Below are 15,406 nucleotides of genomic sequence, written 5' to 3' on the forward strand. Positions count from 1 at the left end.
AGGAACAAATCCACCCATTATGTTGAGAAATGAATTCTATATAACCTTTCAGAGCTGGGAATTTCTCTGCCACTGGACCAAGTAAAAATCTCCTACCGATACAAGCTTCCATCAGTCTGAATTCTCACATAAAGTTGATAAAATGCTTCCTAACCTTGAACCTTTCCCTACCTCTCTTTGATCCTCTAGACATCTAGTAGCACTGAAGTTATCAACTACCAGCTAAGGGTCTTGGCAAAGAGCTCAGACCCCTCTTTGCTCCTTCCATAATCCCTCTTCAGCTCATATTCCAAATCACAAGAGCTTTCTCCTTTCATCAGAAAAACAAAAAAGAAAAAGAAAAAAAGACCTTTCTCCTTTCCAAGACCAAGTTTTTTACAAGCAAATATCAATATTGTTGAGCAGTCATCTCTGGTAAGTTTAGAAAAATGAAGTTAATGGAATTTACTTTTGGTATAACGATAGAAGAATTAATGAAAATAGAAGATAAAAAACTGCCATGACGTATTGCCATTGAGAAGTTTTGGTGCCGGCACTGAAAGGTGCGCAAAATAATTATATATTCCATTAAAATATTTCAAAATATTAATAGATGTGCTTCCCCATGTCTGGTTCTAGTACACTGGTGGACGTTCCTGCCCGGCACTTGAACCCCTGGGTCATGGCTCTTTTTAAAATTTATTTCATCTATTTTAATCATTTGGCTTCCCTCGGTACTCATTCCTGGCTAGCCTACTTTTAAGGTCACTTCCCATGACTGTAGTTACTTTTTCCATTTTCAAGCTCTTCAGTCTCATGTCGAAAGGAATCACTAATCGCAGTATTGCGTCCTGGCCTTCAGGAAACTGCTTGTGGAATGAAACCTTTAACGATTTGATCTGTTCATAAAAAACATCTTGTTTGGCTGACTAAGCAGCTACTTCAGCATCACTCTACAAGAAAACGAGCTGAGCTGAAGCCACGATGCAACGCTTGCCGGCTAGCCTAACGAACGAGCCAGCCCTCGATAAAGTCTTCGGCAAAGCTTCTGGTCTCTAGGTTTCAGGTTTTGCTGAAAGATTCCTGTAGTAACTAGCTAGTAGTCCAACTTTCTCTTCGTAGGGTGATCTTTTTCTGCTTGTAACGGATCTAGGGGGAGGATCTAGAGGATCTTTCTAGTATCATACGTGGGCCCCTCCTCTTCTGGCAATCTATTCATTACATGGCCTCCTCGAATCCAGCTCGTCTGCACTGCCTTGCACAGGTTGTAGAAATTTAAAACTATAATTTGAAGTTGTAGAAGCAAATCTTTAGCCTGGTGTTTTACGTATATAGTTTTCTTCTCTTTGATCTTTTCTATCTATTTAAACGGTTCCATCAACATAGTCTACATAGCTCAGTTCCTAAGTAGACTGAGTGTAGCGCTCAAAGTATCAAGGCAGAGTTAACGAGAGATTATATCTTCTGAACCAAAGTTTGGTGGGTGTTTTAAGAAAAGGTTACTGTAGGGAGTAGGTAGTAGACTTGCTCTTTTGCAGTGATTTTTGTCTGTTTCTATAGTTTGAGATATCTTTTTACAGTAAGGGGTCCAAGAGCAAGATGTTTCCTGGTGTTTTGAAGTTGCCACCCTGAGGATGTTGTAACCTTTTGAGATATAGATTATTTTTTTTTATGTGTGAATCATTCTATAGAATGGTTGCCCCATTTGTGAATCCCTTCTGTTTGTGCACCACACAAACCCCATATATGGATGATATGCGCGTCTTGCACTTGTACCCATCCATTGGCGGAATGGATGTTGTTTAATTAGGTCTAATTTGATGTGAAGTTTTGGACATTAAGGGCATATTTGGTTGAAAAAAAGTTAGAATCTTGAATGGAAATAGAAATGAGAGTGACTCCTATTCCAGCCATTTAGTAGGAGGAGGTCCCATTCTCATTTTAATTATAAGGAAGAATGAGAATGCCCCAATTCTTTCCGATTCTGGTCATGAACTAAACACATACGATGATAAAGCCATTCGATTCCCATTCCAATCCATTTTTATTCTGGTTCCAGCCGTGAACCAAATGCGCCCTAAATTCCATTAAGTCAGATTCTAAAACCCATGCTAGTAGAATGATAAAGGCTTCAATAAATCCATGACCGAGTCTACTATTACGGATCTGGGGTTTGTGTATGAGAATCTAGGATAACAGAAATACGCTAAGCGATTATCTTAAGAAAAATGTGATTCAAAAATGGATAATTTTGTTAGATATATTGATTCTATTAGGATGGAATGATTTGGAAAGAGGGAAAAAGAAATGGAGAAAAGATTATGCGCTTATCATATAAGGAAAAAAAATCATAGTTAGGGGGACAAACTAACATACATCGTTTTTGCTTTTTCTATTTTAGAAAAATAAAAAAATTATTTCTATTTTAAAAAAATATAAGTATGTTTAGTATAGTTAATTATTTTTTAAAATAAACAAGTTGATGGTGGTGGAGATAGTGGTAGTTGCAATGGAGGCAGTGGAAACAGTAATATTGTTCATGGCAGATTTGTAGACATTATAGTAGATGTGATAATAATGGTGACAGTGGTGTGGTAGGGGCGATGACATCCCCACAACCCGGTCTTAGGTTCATAGTCGCTTTATGGGAACTTCAAGAGATAAAATAGAGATCATAGCTTAATATCAAAGGGAAAGGGGGCATCCCTACATTCAGCGTACACATTCACAAATTCTATTCGGTACCTTTCTCTAGATGGAATCTCGATTCGACTTTGAAATGCAACAGCAAGAATGCCATTAAGGAGCCCTATCTTAGAAATGCAAGGACAGATCCCACTTTTTTTAATCGAGCAGGTAAGAGATCGCAAACATCTTTTCTTTTCAAAGATTAGGTTTTCAAAAGATATCCCAACCTACAGTAACAGTCATGGGCTACTGCTCCCTTGCCTATGGTCAAGTTGGTGGTCCTTCTTAGGTATCATCGTCCCGTGTGTTCGAGAGGTTGCTAAGAGACTCATGGATAGTTTAAAAAAGAACAACGCCTGTCTTCGCAGGTCATTCTCGACCTTATTAACCTCGAAAGAAATGATCTAGGAGGAGGACTAGGTGACACGAGAATTCGTATGAGTGATAAGCAATATGATGGGAACACGGACATCAATAGTGTGTAATAGATGAGAATGATAATAAAAGTTGTGTTGGAGGTATCGACAATAGCTACAATAGAACCAACAACAGTGGTGGTAGAAGCGCCAGTAATGTGATAGAAGACTGTGACAATGGCAATGGTAGTCTGGAAGTGTTAGTGGCAATGAGAGTAGTAGTGACAGTGACAATAGTGGCAGTAGCAGTGGTGGTAATGGCGGAAACAATAATAGTGGTGATGGAGGTGGTGTTAGTAGTGGTGGAAAAAGTTTCTCATTTCTAAAATAAGAATTTCTTATTCTGAAAATAATAAAAATACTTTTCAAAAAATAAAAAATAAAATTAATAGTACCAAACATAATTTTTATCTAAATTTTTGTAATTTTATTTTTAAAAATAAAAATAAAAACTAAAAATGATGCCAAACAAGCTCTAAAGCTATTAATGGTCTCACATATACCTAATGCTGGTAAGACCAAACCATATAGGAGAACGTCTTATAAAAGAGATAGAGACAGAGAATGGTTTCCGTATTTTAGCTTGTGCCTCCAAAATAATGGACATTGTTTTTCTATTCTTTGCTTTCTTTTAGACCCAAATAATAGACACTTGCTCCAAAGACATGTCATCAAACCCCTGCCTTGAAATAGCAAGTTTTAAAAATAAATTGTTACAATGGTTTTTCTGACCCCAGCAAAACAAATTAATATACGTGTAATAACAAGAAAAAAAGATAACGACTATCATAACACATTATTTACCGTAATAATGCTCCATTATAACATAAATTGCAACTGTAATTCTTGGCTTGCATATTCCATTCAGATTTTTTGCATCCGGCTTTCCTTCAAAATCAATTATACAGTCTGGAAAGTAATGCATTTAATCTAAAAAAAAGTGAATGGGAAGGATTATATTGATTTTGGAGGAAAATATTTTGGACAATCAGAAGGATTATATGGTCCGAAATTGATTTTCTATTATAATGCCACGGTAACAGCGATTTTGTGCAACTATTTTCAAAAAAAAAATAGCATGATACTTTTGAGGCAAATAGCAGCCGTACGTATTACCGCTTCTCATGACAGTCGATAATGGTTTCTGTCAGCATAACATGATATGTTTGATACCCACTGACTTGCACATGACCATGTCCAAGGCTCCTGTTTGCAGCTCACAGCCGAAGTACCAGGACTTGTTTTGATGGACATACACTATGATCATACTGTGTCTGGATATCAGAAAAGCACATCAGACAGACCCCAAATTTTATAATCGGCAGCTCAAAATGCAGCTAGTTCTCCCTAGCTAGTCACAGTCGTCAGGCTTGGAACAACAAATTAATACAGGTGGACCAATGTGGCTCAGGGCTCCAGTTTTTACGCATGCCTAGTTTTGGATTCAGCTGATACTTTATGATGCTGAAGAGTGTCAAGGAGGCCAAGTTCTCGATTCAAGTGATGCTTTGTGACCCTACAGAGCATCACCACGATCCGCCGAGCTCCCAAAAGCATGCAGCTAGCAGTGAGGAAGCAAATGAGCCATGGATTAGAATTGACCCTGCGTCCAGCACGTAAACAAGAGATGGCCCCACACAAATGCCACCCGCTCATCTTTCTAGCTTGAAAGAGCCTTCTAATGTACAGCACAAAACGAAAAGAAACTTTAGGTGCTCAAATCCAAGCTGAAATGTCACTTGTGGTCCTTGTAATCAGCTTTCTAGTGCCTCGTTGAGGCAGCAACGTAGCATGTTCTGGATACGGCTGATGCTTTATGAAATTAAAGGGCAACACCAGTCCACCAACAAAGTTTCAAAAAGCATGCAACATTCAGAAACAAATAGAAAATGGATTAGATTTGATATAGTCCCGGCCGAGACATCGCCCCGCACCAAGTTCCAGCCACCTTACATTAAGCAACCTGGTAAATGGATTCCAACATCTAGCAGCCTTCCAGTGTACGGCACAAAACGAGAGAAACTTTAGCTGCTCAAATCCAAGCAGAAGCATCCAAACTGGTCATTGTAGTCAGCCTTTTAGTGACTCATAACTAATCTGGCCTACCTCAAAGTGAGACCACCTCTGCTTTGCAACACAAAAATGGAGGAGCCGACATGCGGTTTGAATGGGAATCCCATCAGAACAAGCAACCCTCAGGAAAACAAAACACTTCAGCACTTCACACCTAGAAGTCGGTAGGACCTAGGTATCTTCCGACGTCCACCTCTGGAAACTCCAATGACAGAATAGTTCTTTAACATCACGGCCCTTGGTGCCAATAAGGGCATTCTTAATTACTGAAAGAAAAAAAATACTAGAACTGCCTTTGATTCCGGAATAAATTAGGTATAATTCTAGGAATAACTCTTACACCTGCCAAATTGTGCTTGGGGAGGCACGACCAAGAAATAGTTATGCCAGTCAAACTTGCGTACCAGACGTTGGGTTGGAAGGAATCCTATTTCCATTTCGATTCTAAGGAGGAATGAGAATACTCCAATTCTTTCTGATTCCGGTCATGAACTAAACACATCGAATGATATGGCCATTCGATTCCCATTCCAATCCATTCCTATTTCGGTTCTGGCCACGAACCAAATGTGCCCTAATTCCATGAAACCAGATTCTAAAACCCATGCTAGTAGAATAATAAAAGCTCCAGTGATTCCATGGCCGAGTCTACTATCATGGATCTGGTTTGCATCTGAGAATCTAGGATAATAGAAATATACTAAGCGATTATCTTAAGAAAAAATGTGATTCAAAAATGGATAATTTTGTTAGATATATTGATTCTATTAGAATGGAATGATTTGGAATGAGGAAAGAGAAATATAGAAAAAGATGATGAGCTTATCATATGAGAAAAAAAAATCATAGTCAAAGGGACAAACTAATGTATATCATTTTTGCTTTTCTATTTTATAAAAAATTATTTCTATTTTTTTATTTTTAAAAATATAAATATGTTTAGTATAGTTAATTATTTTTTAAAAATAAATATGGTGATGGTGGTGGAGATGGTGGTAGTTGCAATAGAGACAATGGAAATGATAATAATGCTCGTAGCATATTTGGAGGCAATATAGTAGATGTGATAATAATGGCGATAATAGTGTGGCAGGGGCGATGATAGTGGTGTTGGTTATGCTGGGAATAAAGACATCAAATGGTGTGTAGTGGTTGAGAATGATAATAAAAGTTGTGTGTTGGAGGTGCCGACAATAGTTACAGAATGGTGGTTGTGGAAGCGCCAGGGATGTGGTAGAAGCCATGACAATGGCAGTGATAGTCTAGCGGTGTCAGTGGTAGTGAGAGTAGTAGTGACCGCGATAATAGTGGTAGTAGTGGTGGTGGTAATGGCAGAAACAATAATAGTAGTGATGGAGGCAATGTTGGTGGTGTCAGGGCTTAGTCCACTGACCGACCCGCACTTAAATTGGGCCTGTGGGCCGGCCCGAAGAGACTAGCCCGGCCCTTCACGTGCCCCACACATGATAAGTCGGGAGAGAAGGACTCCGACTGGGAGTCTCCTTCCTCTCTGATTTCGATCACCATCGTGATCGGAATAATTGAGTCTCAAGCCTAATCAAACATCGAAAGCTCAGATTTTTACCTTTTTAAGACTCCCCATTCTTCCCGTTTGAGATCCATCAAAGAATAAGGTTGTTTGCTCTTGATCTCAAGCTTGCTTCTCGAGAGTCTTCCTCCGTTTTCCACTGGAAAAGATTGCTAGAGAGCCTCATCGGATTTAGGTACTAGCACTCCATCTTCTCCTTTTCATTCCTTTGTGTTTTGGGCTCTCATTCCCTTGGATTTGAACCGGTAATTGTTGGAGAACTTTTCAAAATAGAGCACCTCTGTTTCCATTTCTTCCATCAGGTTTTGGCACTATCGGCCACTATGTTTGGCTGGATTTTGCGGCCACCTGAGGTCGCCATCGAGTAGGGCAGCTGGGTCATCGCAGCTACCACAAGTTGTTGTTCCTGGCGAGGGAAAAAGAAAGAAGAGGGAGACATAAAGAAGAATTCTTCCCTCTTCTCTATTTTCTCTCTTCTCTTTCTTCCTCTCTCCCTCTCTACTTTCTCTCTCCTCTCTTTTCTTTCTCTCTCTAGAAGATCCAAAAAATCCAGAATTGGGTCATGTCGACCTGAGCCACGAATCTGAGTTGATCCCTAAAAAAAAGGCCCGAAACTACCGTGGTGCTCAGGTCGCCTAATGGACCGATCATCCACCCTTGTCAAGTGTCCGTGGAACCCACTAATATTTTTAATATTTTTATAGGATTAACTCAATTGTCTAGTGAAGTTTGACGGTCTAAGACGAAAAAAGTAAGTAAACTTATACTCTTTATTATTTTTTAAATTATCATGTTTTGCATGCATTTGATATTGCCAATAAAGAAGTCATATTTTTTTTAAAATTATAGATCAGTGTATGTATTATGAAAATCATGCTTTATTATGAAAATAGTTTTATAAATATTTTGATAAAAATAGCTTTGTTATAAAATATGAATCTAATCGTGCTATTTGGTGTTTTTTATCTATTTATATGTATATTTTATGAAAAAGATATAGACTTTCTAAAGCCTCTCAGATAGCTATGTATAATCTCTAGAATTGAAAAAACGACACTGAGAGCTAGTATATATACGAACACTGGCCCCACCAATGAGTATAAAGTTGGCATACAAAATATGAATCTATGTAGATTATGAACACGGGCCCTATCACGGGTATAGAGTGACCATAGCATGAATATCTATGAGCAATATTTGAACTATGATATGGCTAAATGGTAGAAAAATGATTTATGTATTTATTAGCAAAATAAACTTGGAGCTATGTTTATGAAATATGATTTTGCATGCATAATTTGCTTATGACTTGTTTTATTATATTGTATTATGAAATACTTATTTTGGAATATCTGTTATTTTTCTTAAATGATGCATTGATATGAAAAAAACTCATACTTGATATAGTACGGTAGTGAAAGGTTTACTTACTAAGCTGTGTTGCTCATATACTTCTTGTTGGGAGGCAAAATGGATGGTCCTACTCCAACGTGGAACCACCTAATCCCAACCTAGCCAACCCCTTTTCATGAACCATTGCTTGCTGGCCACGCCATGACATGCCAACCAAGGACCATGCCTTGCTACCTCAGCCATGCTTGCTGCCAAGAGCCATATCCTGCCATACCTGCCAAGAGTCATACCCTGCCACACCAGCCAACACCATGTCGTGCACAAAAACTGCCCAAGCGAGCCCTGGCCTTGGCCACATGCCACCTGGCTAAGACTATCTCCTCCCATGATGAGGATGGACCATATCTCAGCCACATAGGCACCCTTGTGAGAACTATAAATAAGCCATATCAAAAACACTCAGGGACTTTTTTTCCAAAAAATGCTGGATCAACTCTAACTTAGCCATCAGAGGGCCTTCACCAGAATCTCCAACCAAGGCTTTGTGCAGATACCCCAGAGCACAGGAGGTGGCCCTCTTTCTCGGTCCCGATCGGCATCTTCTCGGCTTCCTCTGGCGTGGTCACCCTCAGGCTAAATTTCAACCCCAACACTTCTGATTTTCTTTTTTTTCTCTCTCCAAACGAATAGGGTTGATAGGAACTAAGGATGGTCCAAGCTTGGAATTCGCACTAGCAAGCTTAGCGATCTATATAGCAAAGCAGAACTTTAGTTCTTCAGTTGATTGTGAAATTATAATTAGTGATTTTCTGTACATTGAGGATTATGAATTTAGTATTTATGTTTGGATTTAGATTCTTTGAACCAATATTAATTTTATTTAATAAATGATGAATTTAGATTTTTAATTATTATATTTGGTTTGTGATGGATTTAAAAGCTAAATGTAATGGCGGCTTCATGTTATCGTGGTTGTATCCCTGATAATACGGCCATGTCATGCTTCGGATCTAGGGCGTGACAATTAACAATGTGAGGGCTCGGTCCATTAACTGGCCCACACTTGCCTTGGGCTTGTAGGCCGGACCGAAGAGGCCAGGCCCATGGCCACCGTGCCCTGTGGCACGATGCAGTACAGAAGAAACGGAGTCTTCTTTCTCCTCTGATTCTAGGAGAAATTGGAGTTATTTGGGACAATCCAAGTTCGACGCAAACTCTAGAAACTTAGTTATTTAATTCCCCTCCTTCTTGGATTTCCTCCATTGGAATCGCCAACGATTATCGTCGATCTCGATGAACCTTCTTCGAATCTCCTCTTTGATTCATCGTCAAAAAGAGTCGCTAGAAAGCCTCGTCGGACTGAGGTACGAGCTCTCCATCTTCTTCTCTTCCTTTTTTTTGTGTTTTGGCCTTACAATCCCACAGATTTGAACCTAAAAACACTAGAGTCAATCTGAAATAGGGCACCCCGGTTTCAATCTTCTTCCACCGAAATCAGTCGGCCAGCCACCACCGTCGACTACCCTCTATTGTCCACCACCACCACCTTACCGGACCACCACGATCACAGCCACTAGCTGCTCTCTCTCTCTCTCTCTCTTCTGTTTTGCTGAGAAAGAAGAAGAAGAAGAAGAGGAGAGAGAGAACCATTCCTCTATTTCTCTCTTATTTTCTCTCTCTTCTCTCTACTTTTATCTCTATTTTCTCTCTAGAAGATCCAAGAAATTTAGAATTGGGTCATGTCGACCTGATCTATGAACCTGAGTTGATTCCTAAAAAGAGGCCTTAATTGCCATGGTACGTACCTGAGTCCCCCACTGAACCAATCACTTGGCCTTGTTAAGTGTCCATGAAACCCACTGATGATGAACTATGTTAAATGACCTTAGCCCTGATCGAGTCCATGCCCTATGATTTACTGATTGAATGGCTCAGGCCTGACCCATCCAGAATTGTCGAATGCTATCATCCGGCTAATCATCCTCATTTCTTGTTATTTTATTTCAATTAAAATTGTAAATAGAAATTAATTTTGCTTTTAATATTTTTAATAGGATTAACTAAATTTTCTAGTGAATTTTGATGGTTTAAGATGAAAGAGGTAAGTAGATCTTATACTTCTTATTATATTTCAAATGATCATATTTTTCATCATAAAATTTGTTTGTGAAAATATCATGCTTTTCTTAAAATTATAGATCAACATATGTGTTATGAAAATCGTGTTTTATTATAAAAAATAGTTTCATAAATGTTTTCATAAAAATAACTTTGTTTGTGATATGAATCAGATCATGCCATTTAGTATTTTTCATCCATTTATGAGTATTTTCTAAGAAAAAGATATAAGTTTTCTAAAAGCTCTCAGATAGATAGATATATATGATCCCTGAAATTAGAAAAATCGACACCTAAAGAATGATTTATGTATTCATTTATAAAATAAACTTGGAGCTATGTTTATAAAATATGAATGATTTATGCATGCATGATTTGCTTTACTACTTGTTTTAATATACTGTACTATAAAATACTTATTTTGAAATATATGTTATTTTCTTAAATGGTGCATTGACATTAACATGGAAAAACTTATGTTTGATCCAGTAAAGTACTGAAAGATTTACTTTCTAGACTGTGTCTTTCATTTATCTTTTTTTTCTCTCTCCAGATAAATAGGGTCAATATGAATAAAGGATGGTTCAGGCTTTGAGTTCGCACTAGTAAGCTTGGCGATCTATATAGCAGAGCGGAACTTTAGTTCTTCAATTGATATGAATTTGTAGTTAGAGATTTCTTGAATAGTAAGGATTTTGAGTTTGGTATTTATGTTTGGATTTAGACACTATGAACTAATATTAGTTTTATTTAATAGATGATGAAATTGAATTTACATTTATTCTATCATATTTGAGATGGATTTGAAAGCTAAATATAATATTGGCTTCGTGTTATCGTGCGTTGTACCCTTCAGTAGGACGGCCATGTCATGTTCCGGATCTGGGGCATGACAAATAATGGTATCTGAGCGAACTCGGCCTATAATCTATATGAACTAGAGGACACTGCAGCATTGGTTCATTGAGGCTAACCATGAGCCGATCATGGTGGTTGTGATTAGATTTGAATAGATTTGAACCCTTAGCTTGATGATAACGCTAGAGCTTGAATGGGAGAGTACCTGTGTGAGGACTCGTGCGGGTGTGTGTTTAGTCCCACATCGATTATTCGCTTGATAGATCTTGGGTACTTATAATGGATCAAAAAATCCAAATAATAATTTCCGGCTAGCTCTTTTTGGGTGAAGTCATGGGTTGTGACAAATGGTATTAGAGCAGGCCCGACCCATAACTTATGTAGATTAGAAGTCATTGCAGCATGGGTCCATTAGGCTGACCACGAACCGATCATAGTGCTTGTGATTAGATTTGAATGGATTTGAACCTTTAGTCTGACGAGGACATCAGGACTAAAACGAGGGGAGTATGTGAAGATCCGTGCGGGCATGTGTTTAGTCCCACATCGATTATTCGCAGGGTAGATTTTGGGTACTTATACTAGATCAAGGAACCCAAATAATATCTTTCGGCTAGCTTTTTTTTTGGTGAGGTCCTGGGTTGTTACACCATGAGGACCCATATAGGCGTATGTTTAGTCCCATATCGACTATTCACCGAGAAAATTTTAGATACTTATATATGACTAAGGAACCCAAAAAAAAATCTTTCGACTAACCTTTTTAGGTGAGATCCTGGGTTGTGACAAGAGAAACCGTGGAAGCGTGTGTTTAATCCCACATCGGTTATTCGCTAGATAGATTTTGGGTACTTATACGGAATCAAGAAATCCAAATAATACATTCCGGCTAACTTTTTTTAGGTGAGATCCTGGGTTGTAACAAATGGTATCATAGCAAACCCGACCCATAACCTATATGGACTAGGGGTCACTGTAGCACGAATCCATTAAAGTTGACCACGAGCCGATCGTAGTGCTTGTGATGAATGGATTTGAACAGCTTGACAAAATATCATGGCTTAAACCGAGGGAGTATGTGAGGACCCGTGCAGGTGTATATTTAGTCCCACATCAGTTATTTGTTGGATAGATCTTGGATACTTATACTATATCAGAAACTCAAATAATACCTTTTAGCTAGTTTTTTTTTTAGTGAGGTCCTAAGTTGTTACAGGTAGTGGTGGAAAAAGTTTCTCATTTCTAAAGTAAGAAATTCTTTTTTTTCTTAAGATAATAAAAATACTTCTCAAAAAATGAAAAATAAAATAATAGTATCAAACATATTTTTTATCTCGATTTTTGTAAATTTATTTTTAAAATAAAAATAAACATAAAAAATGATGCCATACAAGCTCTAAGGCTATTCATGGTCTTACATGTACCTTGTAAAAGAGAGAGAGATAGAGAATGGTTTCCCGTATTTTAGCTTCTGCCTCCAAAATAATGGACACTGTTTTTCTATTCTTTGCTTTCTTTTAGACCCAAATAATAGACACTTGCTCTAAAGACTTGTCATCAAACCCCTTCCTTGAAATAGCAAGTTTTAAAAATAAATTGTTACAATGGTTTTTTTGACCCCAGCAAAACAAATTATTATACGTATAATAACAAGAAAAAAGATAACAACTATATATCATAACACATTATTTACCGTAATAATGCTCCATTATACATAAATTACAACTGTAATTCTTGGCTTGCATATTTCTTTAAGTAAAATACTTTACAAAATTCAGATTTTTTGCATCCAGTTTTCCTTCAAATTCAATTATACGGTCTGGAACGTAATGTATTTAATCTAAAAAAAAGTGGATGGTCAGGATTATATTGATTTTGGAGGAAAATATTTGGGACAATCAGAAGGATTATATGGTCCGAAATTGATTTTCTATTATAATGCCACGGTAACAGCGATTTTGTGCAACTACTTTCACAAAAAAAAAAAATAGCATGATACTTTTGAGACAAATAGCAGCCCTTACCACTCTCATGACAGTCGATAATGGTTTCTGTCAGCATAACATGTATGTTTGATACCCACTGACTTGCACATGACCATGTCCAAGGCTCCTGTTTGCAGTTCACAGCCCAAGTACCAGGACTTGTTTTGATAGACATACCCTATGATCATACTGTGCCTGGGTAGATCCCAAATTTTATAATTAGCAGCTCAAAATGCACCTAGTTCTCCCCAGTGACAGTCGTCAGGCGTGGAACAACAAACGCAGGTGGACCAATGTGGCTCAGGGCTCCAGTTTTTACGCATGCCTAGTTTTGGATTCAGCTGATACTTTGTGATGCTGAAGAGTGTCAAAGAGACCAAGTTCTCGATTCAACTGATGCTTTGTGATCATACAGAGCATCAACGCGATCCACCAAGCTCCCAAAAGCATGCAGCAGTGAGGAAGCAAATGAGCCATGGATTGGAATTGACTCTGCGTCCAGCACGTAGACAAGAAATGGCCCCACACAATATGCCACCCACCCATCTTTCTAGCTTGAAAGAGCTTTCTAATGTACAGCACAAAACGACAAGAAACTTTAGGTGCTAAAATCCAAGCAGAAATGTCGCTTGTGGTCCTTGTAATCAGCTTTCTGGTGCCTCGTTAAGGCAGCAACGTAGCAAGTTCTGGATACGGCTGATGCTTTATGAAACTAAAGGGCAACACCAGTCCACCAAATAAGTTTCAAAAAGCATGCAACATTCAGAAGCAAATAGAAAATGGATCATATTTGATATAGTCCCGAGACATCTTCCCACACAAGTTCCAGCCACGCCACCTTACATTAAGCAACCTGCTAAATGGATTCCAACATCTAGTAGCCTTCCAGTGTACGGCACAAAACGAAGAAACTTTAGCTGCTCAAATCCAAGCAGAAGCATCCAAACTGGTCATTGTAGTCAGCCTTTTAGTGACTCATAATTAATCTGACCTACCTCAAAGTGAGACCACCTCTGCTTTGCAACACCAAAATGGAGGAGCCGACATGCGGTTTGAATGGGAATCCCATCAGAACAAGCAACCCTCAGGAAAACAAAACATTTCAGCACTTCACACCTAGAAGTCGGTAGGACCTAGGTATCTTCCAACGTCCACCTCTGGAAACTCCAATGACAGAATAAAGAGCCCTTGGTGCCAATAAGGGCATTCTTAATTACTGAAAGGAAAAATACTAGAATTTCCTTTGATTCTGGCATAAATTAGGTATAATTCTAGGAATAACTCTTACACCTACCAAACAATGCTTGAGGAGGCATGGCCAAGAAATAGTTATGCCAGTCAAACCTGCGTACCTGCATAACAGTTTCATGAAGAAAATGCAGTAAACTATTCTTTTGCATAAAAACATATTTTATATCTACATTTAATTTTAATGAAAAAAAGTATATCCCTCAAAAGTTATTCCAAAAAAAGGGTATCTCTTTCTATTTAAAAGTGGAACAAAAAAAAAAATGGCATAACTCCTAGAATAACTATTCTCACATACTTCACTCTTACCATGTCCATTTTCCGTCTATCCAAATCAAACGCAGTCTAAGGCTATCGAATATTCCAAGACCATGGAGTATCGAAACAGCACCAATCAACATCTACACTAATATTGGATTACTTAAACAGACCCTCCAAGAAATGATCGATATAATTGCACAAGTCTGCGACGAAAAAGAAAGATCCAGATTGTACTAGCCAAAGATAAATCCAATATCTTTACTGCCAGTGGCAAACTGCAAGCCAGACACAGCCATGACAGAAGGAAGACAAGCGGCAGGGTTGGCCAACAGCTAGCAGACTCGCGCCTAGAGGATACAGCCAGAACTGTCTTAGTACCATCCTTTCAATAGCAGGATTCATGGCAGCTGAGAATCATTAAAACATGACAGCAGCAAAAGCACAATGCAGCTATTAATTCAAACAGTCAAATCTGCTAACCATTCACTGGCCATCTGCTCCAATTTTTTTGTGTTCTCCAGATCATGGACAGAGAAGTACTCCAAACCATTCAAATGGGACATTAGCTTCCCTCCAATTACTGATTATCAACTTTGATTCCTAATCCCTGCCGAAAGAGAAATAATTTGAATGAACAAAATACAGAGACCAAATTTATGATGCAAAGCAAACACCAAATACAGAATACCAAATTCATGATGCAAAACTAACACCTTTCGACACACGATCCTCAAAAAATTAAAAAAATAATAATAGAGATCTCAATCAAATCCCACAATTACCTAGGTAAGGCAGGGAGGTGAACACTTTGTATGGCCTAGGTGGGTGCATAAATGTTTAGACAGCCACCTAGGAAGAAGTAAAATAGGCAGTCCCGT

Source organism: Phoenix dactylifera, chromosome 3, assembly GCF_009389715.1.
Source record: "Phoenix dactylifera cultivar Barhee BC4 chromosome 3, palm_55x_up_171113_PBpolish2nd_filt_p, whole genome shotgun sequence".
In the NCBI taxonomy this organism is placed as follows: domain Eukaryota; kingdom Viridiplantae; phylum Streptophyta; class Magnoliopsida; order Arecales; family Arecaceae; genus Phoenix; species Phoenix dactylifera.